Below are 20,283 nucleotides of genomic sequence, written 5' to 3'. Positions count from 1 at the left end.
AAATCTGAATATAAAAGCACATGAAGCAGACAGCAAAGCCTGCACTGTATTCAATATGTGCTGGCATTTCTAAAGCCACTAGATTAGCTGATGAAATCCATTAATAACTACACTGGTTCATTTCACAAGGCCTAAGTTATGTCAGAAATGTAATATGCTCTTTCTATCAGTGAAGGAAAGTAAAAATATAAGAAACAAGATCCAGTGTCAGTGAATCATTGTGGATGCAGAGGTCAGCCAACAAAGACAAATAAATAATTAAAATAAACTGACTGGCAAGCATTCAGCACACATTCACAAAACATATTAAGTCTAAAAACATGTGACACAAAACTAATTTGTCTACTTTTTTTTCATTTACACTGACTGCACACACTTGAAGACTTACAGTGCAAGGTGGTTCTAGTTAGAATGAATAATAATTAATAATAATATTTAATAGTTTCTTGTTCCCTAGACATCTGGATGAAAGCTACAACAGTCTAGGTAAAACATTTCATTAGTGTTTTCTCTCAGAAATGAGCAGGAGACATTAGCACAAGAACTGGTCACGAATGTGTCATCACCAGTTTTCTAAACCTCTCTTCTGCCCAAGGAACCATAGGGAAACAGCAAGGAGGAAATAGCTAGACCCTTAGGAATCACTCAAGATGTGCACAAATCCTATTTGAACAGTTGGAAACAAGTTATAAAAACATTTTATTTGGCATGGAACATCATGTGGAACCTCACATTTACAACCAGTGTCTGTGTTTCAATAACAAGAAAGAAGAACTACAGTACTTATATATCCTGTCAAGTTAAGAGTAATTTTTCTAATTTCTAGAATATTTATCTAAACATGATCAAGTATTAGATGTCTCAAACTATGCAAATGTCTGCCAGATGGTGAACCCTCTCAACTGCCCCATCATTCATCACTGCATCAGGCAGAATCTGAAGCTTCTGCCAGCTAACAGCTTCACTCTTCATTTCTTTACAGAAATTCCCCTTCTGCACAAGCAGATGCACTGAGAGAACCCAAAACTGCAGTTATCTTACTGTCAGGGTCAGTTCTATATTTCTTTCTAGATTGGATCTGTAATAAGCTGTTCAAATAAATTTTCTGTTCAGTGGTTACTTGAATTTCATGGTAAGTGACTTTATCTGCAATTCCATCATCAACACTTGGATGAACAAGTTCTTCTATCTGAGATGCATGGCAACTCTAAGGCATTTCTACCCAATGTGAAACCACTCCTTTAAGGGACTTAAGATGGCACACTGACATATATGTCAATAAACAGCAACTGCACCTTGTCATAAGAAACTGTCACTTGCCAAAGTTTTAAAATTACTCCAATCCAAATGACACAATAAGCAACAAGAACATCTCAGGTTCCTTGTTTTGTTCATTCTTCCTTACAGCATTTTACTCCTGTGAGTGCCCAAGTCTTCTCTTATTTCCCTCTCTCTCACTGTCCCATATTAGCTGTAATTCTAACCACAGTGGAGAGAACAGAACAAACCTCTAATAAAAATATTTCTGAGTACTAAAATGTCTGAGGGTTTGTTAAAGGTGCATATATCACTACAGTTTATCTTCTGTAAACCCAAGCTAACACTTTTACTCACAGTATGCTAAGTCACAGTAGTCCTACTTAAAACATAACTTGAATAATAATCTATATGTTATTGCTCAGCTGTCATAACTGCAATAAGAGTCTGAAACCCCAGTATATGTTTCAAGTATAAATGAAATGCTAATATGTAAATGGGCAAAAGTTCAGTCCTTTGTCAACTTATGCACTTACACTTTAGTTCTAGAAAGGCAAAGAAAAATATTTCAAATGCTGAAGACTGACATTATTAAGTTATTGCACTACTCTTCCACTTTCTCAAAATACATTTTCTTTGTATACCATTCCTGACCTATTCATGCTGTTCTTTCAGGAATCATAATATTTAGTCTTATTCTTTCTCTTTTGAACATCTGCTATTTCATCTGCATATTACTATCATGTCTAATAGGGAATATAGAAGTAAAAAACAGGGCAAGAGCAAAACAAGACAAGATCAAGCAACCTGTTTGCTTAGAGGATAATTGATTATCTGCTTTAGAAAGATGTAATTTTCAGAAGACTCCCAATGTAACATATCAAATACAGCAAACAATATTTGCTCAGCAAATCAACACTACATTTGATTTTTGCCTGTGATGGCTTTATCAATCACATCATTCTCTGGGAGAAAGCCCATCCTGACATCTGACTAAATCAAGCCAAGTAAACCCTAAGTTGTTGGCTCTTGCCAAAATTAACTGTGCAAGCACCAAGTCACCACACAAATGCAAATGACTTTTTCAGGATATTGCAAGGTGTTTATTATACTAACATAAAATTGATTACGTTGGTAATGACCTCTTAAGCAAACATTTTAAATTAAATGCTTTAATATTTTAAAATTCCTGTAGGCATCATTGTAATTCACATTATTTATGCTACTTATTCATTCTTAATAAATAAATAGGGCAGAAATACACCCAGGATCAAAATTAGGAAGTTTCTTTCAACATACACTGTCACATCTTCCAAGATAAAGGGAACCAGACACAGAAAATACACGGCAAATTTCATGTTCCTTAAGCTCCACTTGTATTTCTTTAACAACTTAACCTATTTGAAGAAGAAACGTGTCTGAAGATCAATATAGCATGTCTTCACATATGATTGTGAGACATTTGGGTGATCCTTTATTTGAGGATCTTTAAAATTGTTGCAATGAATATCTACATCCTTAAGGAGGAATAGAGATTTATTTGTTTTTCCTGGTTAGGTTTCAGAGATTCTACGAAAGTAGTCCATTAAATGTTTCTGACTACTTTTAAGATCTGTATTTACAACGTGTGGCTTATAAATATGCATTTATACTTCACTCGTTATTTTGGGATAAAAAGATAACATTCAGCAAGTATTCAACCAAAGTTCAGACATCATAAAACAGCTCACTTTTAAGCTCTTTACTTCAAGAATAGTAAGAATTTGGAATTCTAAACATGAAAATCTACTCCCTTGATAAGATGGGACTTCATGCCAGATTTTTAGTCTACTTTAGTTTTGACAATACAGTTAATTGGGATAAGAATGTGTTACAAAAACTAATTCTATATTTATCTAATGCAAACAATCACTTGTTCAAAGTTTCTTACGTTTCTTATATGTTCTTGCACTTTCAACTGAATAGATGGAATTTTAACACAGTGAAATTGTTGGTTAAATTAATGGACAAGTATTTCAAAGGATATTTAATGTTCATGTAGAGTAGCTAAAGGTACAATCTACAACAAAAGAACACACATCAACCAAGCATTATATACTTTAGTTCTTCTAGAAGTAATGAATTGGGAATAATCATGATGTCTAAGAAGAAACCACTTGCAATTGAAGCTTTCCTTATAGCTGGGGGATTACCAAGGACTTTCTCTTATATGAACCCTCCACTAATGTATGAACTCTCAGATCAACTTCTTCACAGCCAGAATGATCTACAGAACTTCTCTGCTGCACCTGAGTAACATCTGCATGAAATTCATTGAGTCTTCAGCATTTTTGTGACCTGCACTTTGTAATAAACCCGATTGCCACACATCAAGTTAAAAGTTGGAAGAAAATATACACAGACACACAGTGTGACTTTGCAAAGTCATTTCCATAAGAAACTAGGCTAAAAACTACAGTAATAATTTGGAAAAATTCACTTCTTTCTCTGGAACACCCTTTTTCACTTTGACTGAACTGGCAATGTGTGCCAGAGACTCTGGGAGTATCCAAACAAAACAGGCTCATTAAAATCTGAAAATGGTACCAGGAAATCTTGTTGGGTTTTTCACCCTAGATAGACATACATTCCAATATTCACATGCCTCAGTAATAATATATTACGTAAAAATGAGTGTTACATATATACTTTCTCAGTCAAGCAGAAAGATTTGTTTGCATCCCTCCAATTGTGAATCTCTGCTGCTAGCACATTACTTAGCATTGAGATCAAAAAGGTCCTAGAAGGGAGGAGGCACGTACGTATGCCTGATGTACACCATAAACCCGAGCAGAGAAGGGAAAGCACCAGCGAGGAAACAATTGGTGCCAGTTAAGACAAGCCAAAGAACACAACCACAAAAGGACTGTAAAAGATAAGGCAGTGGCACATGCACACTGAGACACTCAAGGTTATTTCTGCTGTAACAGTTAAAGATGAAATTACTCCATTTTCTGTAACGTAGTTGGGTGTGATAAGACCACAGCAATGCTGCAACCAGCACAACATGGCATGATGTCAGCCCAGAGCAGGATCAGTGTGGATGTTCATCAGAGGGACTCTCAAGGTTGTGAGAACACCAAGTCCTTAAATGCCATAACTGACCCAACCTGTGTGATGCTCCACAACAGTCCCAGGACTGTCCCCCTCTTCTGGGCTGAGCTATCTTGTTGGCATCTCTGAGCTCAGGCCCTGCTCTCTGCTGCTCTTGACCTTTTGACCAGACTTGTCAGATCAACATCAGGACCTGATGTTGCCTGTCTTGATGGTGCCTGTCTTTATACACCCCAGCAGGGGAGGTCATTGGCCCTACCGTCAGGGACAACCACGTCCTCACCACAAATGATCAAAAGGAGCTGAGGAGAATTAATGATCAAGTAACACTCAAACAACACAATGAGTAACTTCTCTGTCAGCAAGAGCAGGGATGAGGAGGTTACTCTGAAACGCTGAATCAAACACTATCAGGCCAGTACTGAGGCAACAAACAGAAATATAAGGAGCAGTTCAAGGCCTTGTAATCAGACTTCTCTTGGGCAAGATGACAACAATGACTTCATCCCACTGAGGGGAAAACCCTGCAGACCTGTGCAGGAGGAGGCTCACCTGCAGGACAGACCATTCAAACCAGTGATGACCCTACCAGGCAGCTGAGTGCGTTATGAAGTAATAGAAGAGATCCCTGAGGGGAGGCAGAACAGCAATGAAAACTAATGATCTGTGCAATCTACACAGTTTTGAACAAAACAACGACTGATGCTGGCAACACTGTTCTGCATGCAAGAAAAACCTATGTAATGTTTCAAAACAGCTTAAAAACAAAAAACTGTTTTAAGACAGCTTGCGAAGTGGCTTATCAGTGGCTTACCACAACCGGTCAAGCTCATTGATAAGACAAAGTGTTCACAAATGGTAGCTCAGCGTACCAGCACTCAAAACGTAGAACAGGCAGATTGAAGCTCTCCCTTTTCACAATTACCATCTTGCATACTGTGTGGAGTTCTTTGTTTAAATTATAACAGTTTATAATGTGGATGGTACTGCTTTCCTCTCATACTTTCTGATTGTTAGGAAGGCAACAGTGAAAAATCAGGTCATGTGGTGAGGAGGAAAAGAAATATACTATCTGTATATCTAGAATAAAGTTTATGGATAACAGTAGATTACCTATGAAAAAAGAACATATAAAACCAGCATACGTAAATGAATGCAGACTAACCTGTCCTTTGAGATTTCAAATTAAATATTGTTCATCTCTCTTCTTAGGCATGCCACTGCCACACCTCAAAACAGTTAGCTGCTCCTGCAGATCTATTTAATTTCCGTCTTTTCCAAATCAATAGGCATCTCTTAAGTTCTAGGGTGCTTTTTTCCCTCTTTTTATTTTTTTATCAGTAGTCCTCTTATTTTATTATAAGCTTATCTTGCAATCTCCTAAGTGCCTCCTTAGACTTGTTTCTGTTAATTTAGCAGAGACAATGTCACACTCAGACCCATTATATATTCAAGACATCTTTTTATTAATTTTCAAAATTATCTGCCTTCCCTTTTTACTTATCTTTAAGAAAAATAAAATCAGTAGAATGAAATTTAGTTTACAAAAGGCAAGCTCTAACTTCAAAACCAAAATGTACCCTAGCCCTCTAAAAGTATTTGACAAACTTAGAACAGTTCATGAGAGTAATCTGAGAACAGGTTAAACCAGAATCAGACAGCACAGTCCTCACACTTAGGTCTTCACAGAGTCTCTATAGGTTTCTGCCTTATTACCGGTTCATTAATGCTGCCTGGTTTCATTTAAGCATTTTAATACATTTATAAAAGCAGAAACAGCTACAGAAGGAATAATGCTAACAGTACTATAGTATTTCAACATATTTTTGAAAACACAATATATGCATTTCATCATTTCTAATTTTACATGTGACCTCTCTGAAAAAAATAAAGATTACATCCACTAGAGAAAATATGCTATAACTATAGAGAAAAACCCAACAGTCAGGTATACATTATTTATATAACTGTGTAATAGTTTTACATAATCCAGATGTGCATAATTATTGCCTGTAATAACCATAAAAACCAAAACACTTGCTTAGTTTTAGTGATTTGCTTACCAGAAAAAAATCACATAGCAACGTCTACATAGTCTTAGGTACGGTTATGGTAAAAGGAATGTGCAAGAGGTATTATTACTGTACTACTTCTAAACTCTACATTCTGATTTTTAATACTGTAAGTTCAAATATTTGACAAAAATAAATACTTATGGCCCATACCAGAACCTATTAAAAATTAGCCTAAATTTTATGGATAATCTCCTTCTTAATTTAATATTCTTATTTTATATAGGCACACAGCATTCAACAGATTGCCAGACTACGTGAACACAAAGTTTTAAAGCCCTGTGTAGGCAAGAACCAAGTACTGGAACTGCCTACATCCAAACACACAATAAATAGTACAACAGCCACCATGCTTTTGTAATTGCACACTCATTTGTACATCAAGTAGTATAAAAAATAAGCAAGGAGGTCTTTAGGTTTAGTGGTATGAGAGTCAATGCATAAAAATTATAATTCTGTAGAGATGGGACTTCTTGGTATTTAAGATTGCAACTGGAGGAAAAATATAAAATTATCATCAAACTGATAATCAGAGAAAAAAGCCAAGGTTGAACTATAGAAGTCCACTGTAGACTAGAGGTCTTTTCCTGGGGACTTTGGCCCACATTCAGCAAGCAAGAGACAGACAAGTCCTACCAAGGATGCATCAGGGACTCAGTACTTACAAAAATCTGTATGCAGAAACATCAGAACTTCCCTTTTCCTTTGACAGAGGAGGGGCCTCAGCTTTCATGCTTTTCTGGCGAGTAGAGGGAACATGGCCAACTTTCTTTGCATTTGCTGGCCAAAAGCTGAGACAGCCTCTGTCTCAATTCAAACTTTAAAACCTTTATTGGGATGCATATGGTTGCTCACAGAATAGACTTTTGTAAGCAAGATGGCTAAGGCAGGAAAACCATTAGATAGAAGCTATCTTTTTTAATTATCCAATGATTCGAGTCAAATGCAGCTAAAATGTATGGGAGAGTTTTGCAAAGTGTAAATTCAAGCAAGAAGAAGTAAGTGAAAGGTTTGTTACCTTGTTTTTTAATTTTGTTCAAGACTTTTCTCTCTTCTCAACAGCACCCTCAGAGCTCCAATGCTGTCATACCAAACAATTTTTCTTGCTTTAAATCTGTGCACACATCTTCCTCAAATATTTTTACAGCTCTCCCACTAACTCATAAGTCACCTCTATGCCTTTCTATAAAGCGCCATGGCTGAAATGAAGTTCGGTAGCACACTGAAGCTCTTGTACAGGATAATGCTGTGCTGTAACATTGTAACTGTGGTACATTATCTTTTGTCCTCAGAAATATTAGCCTCAAAACCAGCTTTATGTTTCTAGCCAACAGGACATCTGATTGCTAAACATTTTCCCTATCAACTTGCACAACAGAATAAAGAAAATACAGAACAAAATGAGGCATGATACAAACACAGAGGTAAACTTTGGGCAAAACAGAATGACATTTGCAAATTTTAAGAGAATACATAAACTTGCCTCTTTTGGAAGGGTGGAAGTGGACCTCCAGAAAACCTTTTGCTGTCTACACATCTCTACCATTATTATGTGTATCAGGTAATGAAACGCCAAACAGATGTTACAATCTGAATCCTGAAAGAGAATTCAGGCATAGTAGTCTAATACCATACAGACATTTGAAATATGTTACTGCATATTTTAACACTGACCTGTTTTATAGCCTGCTGTCTAGGGAACTGTTTATTTCTACAAACCACTACTGAACCTGGCTTGCAAATCTAGAATCACAGTTCAAATGGTATGGAGAATAATTTCTAAAGAGGCTTCATAGTATCGGTAATTCTTACAGCCATGTATTTAGAGAGGCACTGTTTTTCTATAACCCCCTAGTCATACTATTATATAATTGCTCATAGTCTCAGCTTTAAAAACAGATCCTTTAGTTACAAAAACAAGATGAAAATGGGAACAATAAGGGTTTAAGAATTTTAAGACAAAAAGGAAGGTTCCACATTTACTAATTTTAAGCCATACCAATCACAGAAGGGGAAGGATAATGAGGATTTGGAACTTGATGCTCTGAACAGTTGGTGCTGACAACACAGTTTTCATAATAAAATCAGTTTGTTGGCATGCCCCATGGATTTAAATGACTAGAAAAAACTGTGAAAATACACTTCAGTTGTAGATATTATCCACTTGTATGGCCAAACTTCATGAACAAAGATTTGGGCAGGGCTCTCCCCACGTGGGTGTGCCCTTCCAGCCTGCGCAGTGGATTTTTTAGGTGAGGCACAGCATGCGCAGAACTTGCCCCACTGTTTAAGTCCTGAGGTCCATTTGCCACACCAAGTGAGCTCAGACAGTGACAGTGAAATCCTCAGGACTGTCCAGCACCCGGTACTAACCGGGGCTGACCCTGCTGAGCATCCAAGATCTGATTATCCACTTACTAATATCACAAATCACCCACTCTTTTTTCCGATTCTACCAAAGACAATTTAAAGTTTTAGATCTTCCTTATATTGGTAAAGTAGAAGGACCATTTACAACCCAAAATGTTGCTGATTTCCAAGTTATTCCTATTCATTTATACAAATGAATCTACAAAATTTTAAACAAGGGTCCCTATTTTCCTTGATCTCCTCAAGTAATTATACCTATTACAAAGAAATAAGAAGCTTTAGGACAGAGTTCCAGAATTTGCTTCAGTAACACAATGACAGTAAGCAAAGCATTCTCCCAGAAAGGGTTCATAATTGAGTGACATAGGAACCCAGTTAGAAACATTTGCCATAGCTCAGAATTTGTTGGAACAAGAAAAAATTTCAGCTGACCACTTAGAACCAAAAAAAGGCATTGAATAATTTAAGAGACTCATAAATCCCCTCTTGCTCACTGGCCTAAACTAACATTTTAAAAGAATATTTTTTCCCTATAGCAAATCTAAAATATTTCCATTACTATACTTAATCTGTACAAATAGCTGACAATATCAGCTTAACATAAACAAGAAAGGACAGTATTAATATTATATTCTTTCTCTACAGCAAAAGTGGCTGCTACAGCTAGATTTTTAATGACCACAACATTCTTATACCAAGGTATTGTGTATATACTTAATTTTTATTTCAGAAAAGCTAGATGAGAATGGAAACAATTGACCATTGCATTTTGGGATTCAACTGTATTTCCAAACAAGTTTAAGCTCTAGATCCTCAACTACAAATGTTTTGTGGTTAAGTACCAAGAAGGCTGGTTTGGCTTAGGTAAAAAAACACCATCTTCTCCAACTTTAAAACAAAAAAACAAAAAAACCAAACAATTCTGTTTCATGTTGCAAGTCAGTAATGAAATCTTGCTATATAGTCTCTGAAACCTGTTCTAACTAGGGGGCCAAAAGGCGTAAGTATCACAATGAGAACAATAGCACCCAATGTCCCATGGATTTGGGCTAAGCTAATATAATTTCACAAGATGATGAAACAGTGACAGTTACTTTCTAAATCTGTCCTACAAAAATAAAATCTAAAAAACTATAATTGTACTTACATATTTAAATTATCCAGGCTAATGATATTAGGAATGCCTCTAAATGTGATTGTCATGGACATTTAAGTAAATGACACATATGCGAAATCACCCATTTGTATAACATTTCTCTGTATTTCATTTCTGTGTCTACTGAGTGAACATCACCACTGAAGTGGAACTTCTTATACTTTGCTGAATTAAAGCACAGAATAAGAGCAGATGTATATACAAATCAATTATAACAGCTACATTTTGGGTGGCTAGTAAGACAAAAATATTTGCAATATAAGCAGGTGTTCAACTGTTTGATTTTATTGTTTCTATTTTTGTTGTCTATTCCATATATTGACTATTAAGAAAAGCAACACCAAAACAAAAGGTGTGATCACAACAAAACAAACGTAATTATGCAAGATTCTCCTCTTTTGGTACGTTCACTTTGTTCTTTTTGGGGGGAAATGCAAACAACAGATTATTCATGCTACACTGAAAAACTTCAAGGGCTCTAAAGAAGCCATATTAAGAAATATTCTTCCTCTAAAAAACACGCAAGTACCACAATAACGCAGAAGTACCATAAGACAAAAGACCTCAGGAAGCATTATCTGCTTGGTACTGTCTGACACCTTTGCCACTCAGTACGTTTCAGGAAAGCCGCCTGCAGTGTAGCCAAAGAGCAAAGTGAATTACAGAACCCAACAGGGAGGCAGCAGCCTGTTGTCAGCCTCTCCTGCTGCCAGAAATGTTGGGGCTTCCAGGCTTGCAGAGATATTCCTCCACATTTACTGCTCCCCATAAGCCTGTTGAACTCAAATGGGTGCACATTGATCAGAAACTTAAAGCTTTCACAAAAAATAGCTGCAGCTAGAGTATTTTCCCACAGCTCTCAGCAGATACAATACATATACTTACAAAACATCTGATATGCTTGAAAGTCACCGAAAGTGTGACTTTTTCTAAAAAAAGTTAGAAAAATACTAGCAAGTTATTAGAAATTTCTTTCCATCAATGCAACAATCTGATTATAAGTGCATTTTAATATATATGTCCAAACAGAACAATAATTAATTGGTTAAAAATACATCTTTGAAAACATCAGAGTATGAAAATTACCTAAAATGAGAGCAGAAGCAGAACACCATCTTCAAAACACAATTCAGCCTGGATATTAAAACACTGGGTTTTCTTTTTCCCTTGCAATTTGGTACATAGCTGAAACCCAAAACAACTGTAGCAACCCTAAAAGAATCAAGAAGAAGGCATTCATGCCAAGAAAGTTCTTCAAGAAGAAATCTACAGGTTGTTCTCTGATGTGAACTGTTGGTAATCCACAAAGCAGTAGCTGCTCTGCTATGACCCCTTTTTATCTTGCTAAATTCCAAAGGGAAACCAAGTTGGTTTTCCCTAAAACACTGCTCAAAGGTATTTGTACTGCTACAGAAGGAAATTAACCTAATCCAAGCAACACAGTTTTGTACTTGGAGTAAAGGAATGCATTATGAAAATGTTTGAAAGATGCAATGTAACAAAACCCTTAAATACCAAAGATCACTGCAGCAGCATTCTTGTTGTATGCTGTAGCACAGACAGAGAAAAATACTGTGGGAGGAGAGGTCTCTCATCAGAGCATTGTCTGAAACTGCAGACAGCAAAGTCCTACTACACAAGGCGAGGTCATTGCAACTGGAGAGTCATTTGTTTAAGAAAACACACTATTATTAGATGCAAGTTATGCAGCACTTGTGCATACTAATAGAAGAAAACCATTACCCCAAAAATAAATGTTTTCAAATGGTAGCTCTGACTTCACTCTCAGCATTTCTACTTTTTGTGTCTCATTGAAATGAGCAACATAAAAAATACGGAAAGTAAGTGAGCATTTAATTTTTTAATTAATTATGAAAAGTTACAACTGACAAGTGCAACAAGATAATCTTTTTTTTTAATAAGGAGGCTTTACTGAAAATGTTGTGACAAATTGTTAAATATTACTTACTGACAGCAATATAGAATAAGAAGTACATCAGAGGTGACAGCCTATTTAAACTATCATGATATGCCTTGGACTACTGAGTAAAATGTCACAGTAAATATTCTGGCCCACAGAAGACACCTCCTCCTACAAGACTCAAGCCTGCACTGTCTCCATATCAAAAGCCACACCAAGTACATACCAGTTTTGGATGCAAAGAATGCAGAAGGCAGCTCTGTGGAACACATCAGATAGGCCACAAGATGTGTGTCCCTGCTGCTTTAAATCATTTACTGAAGGAGCTGGTATTACCTGTGGCACCATCACTGACATTTGATAAACTGAAGCAATATACTGGGCCCTGAAAGAATAATTCTGGTGGAGAGTTGAGCTTGTTCATCAGTTTCCAGTAAGTGATGGCACATTCAGCTCTTGCTTGAACATGTCGGATTATTTATGAATGACTGGGCAGTTAAGAAGAGAGCATTGAGGATGGCCTAGTTTAAAATCAGTGACATTAATTATGTCTTGCACAGAGATGTCAGCATGGCAGAGTATGCAAAACTAGAGGAGCAGACTTCAATCCCACAGCAACATATTTACAATTAACTTCATTGTTTCAAGTAAAACCAAAATTCTGTGTGTCAAAACAGAAGAAAAATATGAGAGACCTCCCAATGTAGGAAATTCATAGAAAAATTGTCACCACTTTATCCTCAAGTCTTAAACATGAGTCTCATTTCAGTAGATGAGTGTTTTCCTCAAAAAAATCGAAGAGTGAAATATGATCGATATCTGGCAGGACCATAACTATGGAAAACCCCACCCACAAGCAGATATATGTATAGGTTTGCCAAGACAAATAAAGCAGTGTGCAGAGTAAGCTGGACTGCTCTCACATAATATGTACTCAGTCATGTAGGTCCTCAAGTACACGTGCAACAACTCTCTTCTAAATGATTAAGAAGGCTCAAGAAGGGACAGACTTAATCTAAGGAAAAGCATGGATTTCACATTAGCATGCTAATAGCTTTCTATAACAGAGACATGATGAAAAGTACAAATTAATCAGACTGCATATTAAAGGTACAGACAGCCATTAACCTGCTGTCCGCATAATCAAACGACAGTCATTGCTCAAATGAAACCATCAATGGCTGCATTGTGTATGAGAGTAAGTCTGGCCATGCTGGAGCTGCCTGATTTGTTCCAATGTTTCAGTTACTGGTGTTTTCAAGATGCATATAAAATAAAAGAAAGTTGTAAATTACTGCTAATAACACTTATCATTGTATTTTATAAAGTTTAAGAGTCATAGTCAAGACCCACAATCCATTTTGTGGTAAGTGCTGTACAAACAGTAAATAAAATAACAACTCTTGTTCCAAAGTGCAGCCTTCAGTGTTTTAAAAGAAGATACTCTTAAAGAAATACTTTTGTAAATATGCAGGGAAATTAAGCTGATCATTAAAAAGCCTTAGTTTTAATGCTTTATGAAAAAAATCCCAATGGAAATCATAGACTTTTAATGAAATAATAGACTCATTACTTTTTGCTTCCTTTATAACTGAAGTCTTTCTTTAATTCTCATTTCAAATCCAAACACCAATGTTAAATTACAGCTACTCTACTAAAAAAAAAAAACAAAAAAACCCCAAACTGCTAACTTGAGCAAAATGTTTCCAGTGGTTATAAATCTACAACGCTTCATAAACAGTCACAACTGCCACTTTTCAATATGTGCCTTACTTCTATACTGGATTTTGGTGTTGCTTCTAGTCACTGGTGGATCTTAACCTTCATATTTCTCTTAATTAAATCAGCTCTTTGATACAAGAAATACTATCTTCTATGGGTACTCACAAACAGAGTTTCAATAGTTTCATGATATTCTTTTGGATAACCTTGAACATTTATTTTTCTCATATTACACATCTCCCAAACCTCAAATTATCTTATAATTTTTTCATTAACTTGTTCTAAGATCTCCTGTAAACTGAGTTTTCTGAAATTTTTTATTCTGCAGTAGGGCTTTCATGTGTCGTGATCTAGAAGTTTTACTTTGTGGGGGATTTTTTTGTCTTCATAGTATTTTGGAACTCTGGTTTGAACACCACACTTTTTGTTGGATAAAATGCATCACATGAAGTCTACGTTATAGGAACTGCACTGGTCTACAAACACAAAGTCTTAATGAAAAACCACTTACCATGCAGGAAAACAAGAATGAATGCATTACAGAATTTGAGATTAATACTTCAATATGGCAGAACAAGAATGAATTCTGTTTAGCTGACTAAGAAAGATTTTTAGTAATCCTCTGCAAATTTATGCAGAGTGGACATGCTCTTTTATGTCTTGGGAACTTCTCTCTCAAGCACTTCCTCATACACAAAATGTTGTGTGTGTTTCTGGTTTCACCTTGTTTGTTTCACCACTCACAGATTTGTTTAGGTGTTTTTGTAACAATCACAAGCACCACTTGTTTGCAATTGACTGTTCAGGGGATGAGAAACCACAGATCAAAAATGATTATTTGTAAATGAAAACACATGACTTCTTGAACTACATAATGGTCACTGCTTTGCAATTTTATTAGTTGGCAGGTTCTCTGATCTCCTTTCAAATACACAAACATAAAGGCTTGAAATACTTAGCTTGTCATACAAAGGTAGAGGATTGAAATATTTAGCAAACTTTTTGTCAAACTTTCAGCAAACTAAATACAATAGCAAGGCCAATTCTGCTCCTCACACAGATGCCTTGTCCTTCCCCGGGCAGCCTCACACAGATGAAACAAAACATTTTACTGTTCCTTGAAGTACTGCTGATCCTTCAGGCATTTCTCTGGCACTCTTAACCCAGCTCTTACACTTGCTTTATCAGAAGCCCAGTTCAGAGTCACCTGTATAGGCTCTTCTCTGTATCACCTGTGCTGGTGGCATCCCAAGAGCGTAAAGCAGAAGGGACAAGCATCACACCCAGACACTTTGGTCCTGATCCTACAAACACTTCAGTAAAACTACTTCTATAAGTGTTTGCACACTTTGAGTCATTGTAACTCAACGACATTCACCAAGTGGGGCAAAGAGAAGTCTGGAGCTGGAAGGAATGCACGTGCCCTTCTCGCTCGGGTGCCAGAGGCTGCAGCACCTGCGCTTAGAGCCTGCAAGAGGAGATCGCTGAGACTCTCCGAGCGGGGGGAGAGAGGCAGCGCCCTTATCGCTTATACCCTTCCAACACTACATCTACGATGAGCTGCATGATTCTTGGACTACAGTTTGCCAGACTTCAAGGTAAAAAACACAACTGTTTGTACAATCACAGTAGAAGGGACAAAGCAAATAAAGAATTTATAACAATTTCTGCCATATGGGACAAAGGCAGCCCATCTCAATTTGCTTCTACATTTCGGGTTTTCTTGAACCCTGCCGGGGGAAGGCGGGGAGCGCAGCATCCGAAGGTCGGGCGGGGCGGGCGCGGGGCTGCAGGTCCAGCGGAACATGGCCGAAAGCGGAGCCCCCGCCCGGCCCCGAGCATGGCCGCGCCGGGCAGCCCTTCGCAACCCCCGGCGGGACCCTACCCCATGGAGTCCCCCGAGAAGAGCGAGCCTTACGCGGGAGTCGGGGAAAGAGCCCGTGAAAGCGGGCGGGGGTGAGGAGGGGACGCACCTTTCAGCGTCCTCCCGGCATCTTCTCCACCTCCTCCTCGGGGCGGCCGGTGCCTCCAGTGGCGGCGGGGCCTCAGTGGCGGAGCGGTCTGCGGGACGGAGCCGCCCCCGCCTCGCCAGGGCTGCACGGCCGCCGCTGCCCGGGGCGGCAGAGCGAGCGCGGCGCCTTCGCCGGCGGGCCGGGGGCGGGGGCTGCGGGCGCGGACCGCCCCGCCGGGCCGGGGGGAGCCGGGGAGGGGCCCGGGGTAGCGCTGCCGGCTGAGTCAGCCGCGGACAGAGGGCGCGGGGCCGCCAGGGAGGGTTGCCCCGGGAACGCCCCTCCTCGGGGGCGAGGAGTGCGGTTCTCCCTCCGGGCGGCTGTCCCCGGGACGGGTCGCTGGGATCATCCTCCGCACGCTCCTTGTCTTGCCCTGAGCAGCCCTGCGCTACCACGGGCACCGCGGCGAGGCGGCAGCACCGCCGCTCCGGTGCGTCAGGGGGTGCGTGGTCCGGGGCAGCTCCGCTCGTGGCGCCGCGTGGAGCGCTCCACACCACCAAGAGCGGCTGCGGGAGCCGCTCCCCCCGGCACCGGCAGCGTGCCACGGCTCGTACAGGACCAGGCGGCGCCCGCTGAGGGGTCTCGGCGCCCCGGGCCCCGTCCCGCCGCCCGGCCCTTCCCCGCTGGGGCCGCCCGCGGAGGAGCTTCCTCCCACCTCCCGCGAACGGGCGCCGTCGGCCGAGCGCCCCAGCGCCGCTCGCCGAGCAGCGGGGCCGTCCAGCGCGGCTGGACGCGCTCCAGCGCCATCGCCGAGCGGGGCCGGGGGCGGGCCGGGGCTGTGTCACCGCATCGGAATGCCGGCGCGCCCCCCGCCCCGCACGCCGCTCACCCCGCGCAGCGCCCCGTGCGCGTAGCGGAGCGCGGGAACCGAGATGCGGAGCGGGGCGAGGAGCGCAACCCCGGCCCTGTACACCGCGCCAGCATCCCCGGGACAGCGCGGAGCCTGGGGAAGGGGAGCGGAACACGGCGTGGCTTCCAAAGGCGCTGCGGAAAAACGCGATTTGGGCGAACTCAGCAGTGCATCTTTGTCTGCGATCTTTTTCATTAGGAGTACAAAAAGGAATAGAGCCTCATAAGCTTCTAGTTTAAAGGAAGAATTCTCATTTTTTCAACTGGCGAAAGCTGGCCATAGATAACACGCGTTTATTTAGGACATTTTTATGTGGAGGGCGCCGATTCTCATAACAATGGTATGTGGGGATTTTGTCCAGTGTGGGGTTATAAAACTTACAGTTCATTTACTTCATTCTCTTCCAGTGCAAGAAACTCATCATACTATTTTCTATACGACCACTTGAAAGTCAGATTTATCCCTACATATTCTACTGTTAGCAAGCACACACCATTTCATTGCAATGATTGTCTTATGAGCATAATACACAAGTCCTGTAGAAAGTGATCATAGTGGAAAGTCTATTAACAAATAGTCTATTTAACAAACATTTTAAAAAAGCCAGTGAAATTACCCACTGGTAAGTTTTTTCAAAAAGTTTATATGTTGTTATTTGGATTTTTTAAACAAATAAGGTCAGATATAGTGTGTTATATATTCACGTACTACTTCCTGACTTTACATTCATTATCTATTCTGACTCTTTCCATGGCTTACAGATTATTAGAATAGGGAGAAAAAATATATGCACTAGTACCTTGATCTTTTTAGCAGCGTAACATCTAAGTGTTTTATTGTTTAAGAAACACAAGACATGGCCAGTCTGAACTAAATCAGGTAATTAACTCATGATATTGAGCATTCTGCACTGAAACACAGTACACATGGGATAAAATCCAGGTCCTGTGGAAAACTTAGTATTCCCTTTGCCTCCAGCATGGCCTGGATTTCATCACTGCATATAGTAACCAAAAATGCCATAATACAATATTTTGCAAAAAGTTAAGTTTGGGTAGTGAATCTTTTCCAATTCATGTTCTGTGTAATCCGTATATTTTTCAGTAGTTTCATGTATTTAGGTACTGAATATTGGCCCAAAATACATTCAATTAATAGTACTCTAGTATACTCTACAATTTGTTAGCATCAGTTGCTTCTTAACAAGTCATGCAATAGTTTTTCAGCTCTACAATAGTGACAATAAACTATCCTCTAAACACGCAGGCAACAGGAACCTTTCCATGGAAGCTTTTTCCAGTTTCTCTCTGCTTTTCCATTTGTTTTAAAGAGTGCAGGAAAGTTACTATCGCATTGTTCCAAGGGAAAATATATATAATTTTTCCTTCACAATGTGTTTTGCAAAACTCCAACACTAAAAGATATCCTGTACTAAAAAGAACGTGTTATATTTTACAGAATGGAAAATTTGGAGAAATCACCATTTCCTTGACTTGCCAAAAGATTAAGGCATCTGTCTACCTTCACACATCAATGTGCCAGCTTGGCATACCAGGGGTTAATAACATACTCAAGCAATTTGTTGTATTAAGAATCTCATTCCTGAGATATAGCTTCTCACCTGTAAATTGAGGAATTCCTTGTTTCACCAGGACACTCGAAGATCATTTAATAACAGTAAGATTTTTGAGCACTGTAAAGTTACAAGACAGATACAACAGTGGCAGGTGATATCTACAAAATAATTAGATGCTCCTTCCCTCCAGGATGACATTTGCTTCCCTGAATACTGTACAAAGGAAGAAATAACAAATATAACAAAGCTTCAGCACTCTTCCTAAAATGTATTTTTGCAGCTAACAGAAGTACATGATCCTCTGAGATGCTGCAAGCAGATTTACTTGGGAAGAAGCTCATTTCCTTGGTGACAGGTTAGAAAGCTGCCTGTTCAGGATAGTTACCCAGGTAATCTGTTTGCCTCTATTTTGGTGAGATTCACTGGGTTTGGGTTTCTCTCCCTGGTTGTACACACAAGAGAAGTAACTCCCCTCAACAAAAGTCACTAACCTTTTTTCAAAATTAATTTGTTCCCAAGGTAGGAGAACTCTGCAGGCACCCAGAACTCCACTTTCTCTGCAGGACTCCCATGTCCAAGCTTTACAGAAGTGAATTTTGAGCAGCTTGGCAACCTCAGTGCTGTAGAGATGAAGAAAATATTTTTTTCTGGACTTGACTCATGGGTCACAGTTTCTTTTTAACATTTTCAGTCAAGCAGAGAGTGCCTTGAGAATGCTTCAGTTTTCTCTCTCATTGTACATCAGCATCTATCCGGTTTTTATAAGAACTCACTGTTAATCATCACACTGTACCCTACTACTCCATCAGGCTTGATGATCTAGAGAGACAACACATCCAGCTCAAATACAGTATTTATAGGCAGAGAAAAATACAGGACTTTCAGAAAACATTGATCCATCTTTTAATTCTTTTGTCAGCTAACAGTCTTCTACCAAACATATTTTGGAGTTTGGGTTACAAAATTGATTTAGAGATGAACTTCAAAGTGGTGCATAAATATTAAATTCCACACATTCCTGAAAGATGATAAGTATTATTCACATTATACAGATGGGGAGACTAAAGCAATGTGAGTTTACTTGGGCAATTTTCCCACCAGGAAAAAAAAGTAACTACAGTGGCATCAGTACTCAAGAATACTTGGCTTTTTTTCTGTACTCCATCTGAACTATACATCATTTGCCCAAATGCTGCAGTATAATTTATAAAGGAATATTTTCGTTTTAATCATGATATTGAATAGCAATATTTTCAAACAATTTATTTAACAAATTACATAAAGCACTTAAAATATTATTTTAATTAAAAAAAAAAGGCAAAAAAGTTTTTCCTTGGGCTTTGCTCCAAAATTCACCCTTCATCTAGGACTAAAGAAAAGCACGCACACTTACACACATGCAAAAAGAAATTCTAAAAGAAAATTAGAAACACATGAAAATAAGGACTGAGAATGTTTTCTTAACTGCACTCTGATTTCAGTATAGCAAAATTTTCATTGATTTACTAATGGATACACCTTTTTCTTGTGAAGTAACACACAGGCCTTATCTGCAATTAATTTCTTGCTGCTATTTAACCAATTATCATCCTACAGAAGTACAGCCCATGGAGCCAGGGTAGCAACTGCTCTGTCAGGGCAGTTCAGCTCTCTCTCTAAATCACAACCCCATTTCACTCATAAGGGGATTCTGCCCTATGAAGAGTTTTTATAGAAAGAGTTTCAGTTAAGATAACTATTATTTTGGTAAGAGCCAGATTTTGAGGCTGTTATTGCTAGATAAATAATCAAAACCAGTGCAAGATTTATATTGATTCAAAATAATAAATAAATAATACAAACTACTTGAATTTCAGAAACTGTTTTTAAATTATTAACTCTGGACTGGAGGTTTCATAGGAAGCCTGCTATTCTATAAATGTTATAGGAGCCTTGTAACTATATTACAGACTTAATGTTACTTTCCCTGATGAAATGTGAAGTCTGTTTTGCCTGTCTGACCATTAGAACAATCAGATGTCATGGAGGCAATTCTGAAAGTCTAATGAACTTGCTCAAAGACTTTCTGACATTTCAGTGAGGAAGAAAAAAATTCAAGCAGATAAAACAAATAACTGTTTAAAAAGAGTAATAAGTTGGAACAATGAGCTTTGGAATTCGTATCAGCTGTTTTGACTTTCAAATCACTAGCAGAAGTCATCCTCCAACTAGTCTTTGGAAGAGAGACAACAGGTTTTGTAGTAAACTTGAAAAAAAC

At 39.0% G+C, this 20,283-nt stretch overlaps 1 protein-coding gene across 2 annotated transcripts in view; it reads right to left on the bottom strand.

The window, feature by feature from the left end:
- The window catches only part of PLCE1 (phospholipase C epsilon 1), a 143,718-nt gene extending 128,028 nt beyond the window's left edge, over positions 1-15,690 (bottom strand). For both annotated transcript variants that reach the window (XM_071564382.1, XM_071564383.1), the window contains exon 1: positions 15,565-15,690. The gene's annotated coding sequence lies outside the window, so the exon portion shown is untranslated. The remainder of the gene's footprint in view (positions 1-15,564) is intronic.
- Positions 15,691-20,283: the final 4,593 nt, after the last annotated feature.

Source organism: Pithys albifrons, chromosome 9 (genome assembly GCF_047495875.1).
Source record: "Pithys albifrons albifrons isolate INPA30051 chromosome 9, PitAlb_v1, whole genome shotgun sequence".
Lineage (NCBI taxonomy): Eukaryota > Metazoa > Chordata > Aves > Passeriformes > Thamnophilidae > Pithys > Pithys albifrons.
The sequence above is the reverse complement of the archived record's forward strand: the minus strand, read 5'-3'. Positions and strand labels throughout refer to the sequence as shown.